The following is a 4,556-nucleotide window of genomic DNA, read 5'->3' on the forward strand; positions in this document are numbered from 1 at the left end:
AACAGGGCGCAGGTGAAAGCACCAGGCTGGGCCTTCGTGCACCTCTCTGGGGGGAGAGTTTGGTGCACGCATCTTAGGCTCTGAAACAATGGCGCATATCAAAGGGCGCTAGCTGGGCCTTTGTACCTCTCTCAGGGGAGGATGAGGGGCATGCACATCTCAGGCTCTATAGCAGGGCTCGCGCGTGTTCTGCTGTCCGGCATGGCTCCCATCCCCTCACAGGAGCCGGACCCCACGTGTTCTCAGGTGCGCTGGCGACTTAGGGACCAAGACCTGGTTTCTCCACCGCACTCTCTCTGGCTCAGCACCGGGGAGGCTGTCCTGGGACGAGGGACTTAAGCCCCTGTCCATAGCCGCCCCGATTCCCACAATTTCCCCCACCCCTGCGATCCTTTGCTCTTTTGGAGTGCTTTCAACCAGTCTCCAAGTTAGTGCTGGTCCCCAGATGCAGGGCACTCTCTCTCGTATTGGGGGTATTACTTTCCAACTGGCCGCCTCTGGTGGCTCCCTCCCCCTTTTGTTTATCTTCCAATATCAGTCCACCGTTCCCACACCGCTTTACCTGCCCACTGGCATCTTCTGCCCCTGTAGAGATCCAGACATGTATAATTCTGATCTCAGACTGATTTCATGGATGATCAGAGTTCTTTGGTAGGTAATCAGCTCACTTTAGGATACAGGTTGAAAAGGCGCCTCCTCCTACTTCCCCGCCATCTTGTTCCTCAAGTCACAGATTTTTCCGTGTGAAGTACAAGCAGAGAATTATCTTTAGGAAATGGGACAAAATTGCAACTACTTTTCAAATGTAATCTTGACATTCTGAAAAGTGCAGTAATGGATCTGTCCTCATGGAGACAAATATTTTACCCTTCATTTCTGCACCAAAATTCAGCACATTACACCTAGATTGATCTAGTCTCCATGGTCTGTCTTAGGGGGGTTATATACTGATAAACATATGTTCCAATGAACAGCAAAAATTACTGAATGTTTCTTTTCTCCACCTTTTCAATTGATACTGACAGTAATCTTTTCTTTTTAACCTCAGTTTTCTCAAGATAAAAATCTGTTTTTATGCAGTAAAATATATGATTCAGTCAAAAGAAAAAGTTTGTGAGAACTTCAAAGCAACGACAGTCCCTGGGACTGAGAATTAGACCCTATGGCCCCATTCTCCCGCACTTACAGAAATAAGCACTATTTAAAAACATCCAGAGTTTGCCTTCACTTTATCCCTTATTAATGATAAGTGGAAGAAATGTTTAGAGTCATAAAAATCCACCGCTACGTATGTCTTTTTTTTTCTCCTCTTTGCATTGAGATAATATATACAAAAGTGTTTTACCACCCCCAGGGTGCTGCCCGCCCATTCGCCAGGGCTTCCCTCCATCCACCTGCAACAGGCAGTCCCTCTGGCTGTCCCACTGAATGGCGCCAGCGAAGCCCAAGGCCTAGCCTCTTGCTTCCTGGCGGAGGCATCTGTGGTGGCTGAGGCGGGGGCACTGAAAATAGGTGGAAGAGGTAGCTTTGGCAGCGGTGGCAGCAGCGTGGGTAGCGGATTCTGGCATATTGGAGGGCAGCACATAAAGGGGCTGCCGCCAGGTGATGCGGTGACCACTGCAGCAGGTTCAGGAGTCAAGTGGCCCCTGCCCTCAGTCCCTCTTGCCGGACCTGCGCTCCGGAACTCCCCATCTTCTCTGGCCGCCCCACTATCACGGAGGCGGCCCCGCTTCCCTTCCCCCGTTCCCAGTCCCTCCCCTTTCTCCATCCCACCTGGGACCCACAGCCGCCTGCCGCCCAGGATGGCTCTGTAGAGAATCCACAAGAATGACAGTCCCTATCAGGGTGGAGTATTTTTCTTGACAATTCATTTCCCAACAGATTACCCCTTCAAGCCACATGAGATTGCATTTACAAAAAGAATTTATCATCCAAATATTAACAGTAATGGCAGCATTGGTCTTGATATTCTCTGGTCACAGTGGTCTCCAGCACTAACTATTTCAAAAGTACTCTTGTCCATCTGTTCTCTGTTGTGTGATCCCAATCCAGATGACCCTTTTAGTGCCTGAGAATCCTCGGATCTACAAAACAGAGAAAAGTACAACAGAATAGCTCAGGAATGGACTCAGAAGTATGCGATATAATTAAAGAAATTATTGGATAATCTCTACAAATAAAGATAGGGAAACTCTGAAAGAGAAAGTCCTTTTGATTTCCAAGTGATGGCTTTCTATGAGCCCACACCTCATCTTCCCCTGTGCACAGGTTAACCTGATATGGCAGTGCTGCGTGTTGTACATACTTGGAAAAACAAACTAGAAATACTGTACTTCTGTACCAACACTGCTTCCTAGCAGAGAAGTCTGTGTGTGACAAGCCGCTTCTCCAGGCATAACGTAGGAGTGAGACTAAAAGTTTTCCTTACTGACTTGAATTCAAATAAGGGCAAGGTGAGGGGTGGTGGGTATGCTGTGTGCTTGGATGGGGAAGAAAAGCTCCATTGACCTGTAGGAGATTGTTTTAGGTGAAATCCCATTAAACTCAGAACAGTTATGAAAAGCAAGGTAAAGAACACGAAGCTGTTTCTGTATTCATGTTTTTTGGAAGGACCTACGTATTAGGTGAAAGTTATGACCAACCAGATGAAACTCTACCCACATCCTGTATTTTAAGGTCTAAGTTTAACTGGTCAACATTTCAGCCCCTTTCTCTCTTCCACATTCTTTGGTTTGTATGTGGTTTCTCAGTTAATACTCTTTTTTTTTTTTTTTTTTTAATTTATTTATTTATTTATTTTTATTTCCAGCATAACAGTATTCATTATTTTTGCACCACACCCCGTGCTCCATGCAATCCGTGCCCTCTATAATACCCACCACCTGGTACCCCAACCTCCCACCCTCCGTCCCTTCAAAACCCTCAGATTGTTTTTCAGAGTCCATAGTCTCTCATGGTTCACTTTCTCAGTTAATACTCTTATAGCTCTTATTTTTCTTATGTTTTTAACTGCTTAGGTCTATCTGGATGTAAGCATGAAAACTCATTTGATGGAAATACTTGTGTATATTTATTTAAAGACCCAACTGCTCCTCTGGAGCTTGTACATTCAAGAATGATTAATCTGTGTAATAAACTGATAACTACAGTCATTACATATAATTGTGTGTGAATAGGCTTTTTTGATTTTAAGAACTTTGTCCAGCGGAAATTAGTGGTGGATTCCCCCTGTCAAAATGTTTTCATTTATACTGGTTGAATTGCAAAATCATGAAACAATTCCAGTTTACATAGTCAAAAGGATATCTTGAAAGTAATTTTACTGGACAAGATAAGGGCATAAGCTTAAAAGCATTTCCATGAAACTTACATGTGCAGTATTCCAGGAACATGAGTGTTAAACTAATAAGGAACCTGCTTTATTAATGAAACTAAGATGCATTTCACAAAAACCTTGTAACATTTCCTTGGTACATAGGACATAAAACAAAAGCATTGCTATTTGGTAAGTTAAGCTTCTTTGATCATGATTGTTAAAACAGCAGCACTGAGCCGTCCTTCCTTAGAGACTGTCGTCCGCCAAGAGATGGATTGAACTCGCCTTGTGCCAGGAAATAGGACAACTTGCAAAAAGACCAAGGGCCAAGGGAAGCCCAAGGTGTGAGGGAATCAGGTTGTCCCCCAGACCATCCCCAGCTCTGGGCATGCAGCCCACGCACTTCTGGGTTGGGCAATATGGGCCCCTCTGTGCCAGAGAGGAAGGATCCCTGATGAGAATCGGGAAAGTCCATTGTGACAGTGTGCTGTCGCTGGCTGGCGACGATGGCCTAACTGCCAAAGCCTCCCAAACTCCATGTAAAGCTGCTCTGTATATCTACTAACAAAATATAAACATACAACTAGATGTGAGGGACCCAGAACAGAGGTTCGCTTGGCTTTTCTCCTGACATTTCAGCTGGACCAGAGCTGTCCTCTCTCACTCTGTCCCGTTAGAAGATGCCTAGGTTCTGGGGAGAAAGAGGAGGCTGCACGAAACTGCAGCTACTTCAAAAGCCTAATGTCCTCAACTGATTTATAATAACTGTGCTCTTACCATTAATGTGCTGAATGTTTTCATTCCAGTCATCACTACTGATTGTAATAACACAGTTAGCGGCACTAGATAACTGATAATTTTTTGCCTAATCTTCTCTTTCCCACTCTCTTTATGGAAACCTGTCATGATGAAGTTCTTTGTCTCAAAGTTTTGAGGATTTCCAGACAAGGTTAGAATATGTTAAGATACCACAGAAACCAAGACATACCTTTTGGGTGTAAGCCAAAATTAAGCATATAACATTAATTCAAATGCAAATGAGCAAGAGTAAAATTGAAATGAAGCTGGTGTCACTAATTGTTTTTCTGATCCTGCCAGAGTACATTAAGAAAAATTCACATTGACAAACTATATTCACTTAAAGAAGAAACACATGGGGTTTCCCTCACACAGGATTTGACTTTTTTATTTATTTTATTTATTTTCAGCATAACAGTATTCATTATTTTTTCACCACACC

The 4,556-nt window shown here is 43.9% G+C and overlaps 1 pseudogene; it reads left to right on the top strand.

Annotated features, from left to right (window-relative positions):
• Nucleotides 1-201: 201 nt before the first annotated feature.
• LOC116577982 lies at nucleotides 202-2,268 on the top strand (annotated as a pseudogene).
• Nucleotides 2,269-4,556: the final 2,288 nt, after the last annotated feature.

This window comes from Mustela erminea, chromosome 18, assembly GCF_009829155.1.
Source record: "Mustela erminea isolate mMusErm1 chromosome 18, mMusErm1.Pri, whole genome shotgun sequence".
In the NCBI taxonomy this organism is placed as follows: domain Eukaryota; kingdom Metazoa; phylum Chordata; class Mammalia; order Carnivora; family Mustelidae; genus Mustela; species Mustela erminea.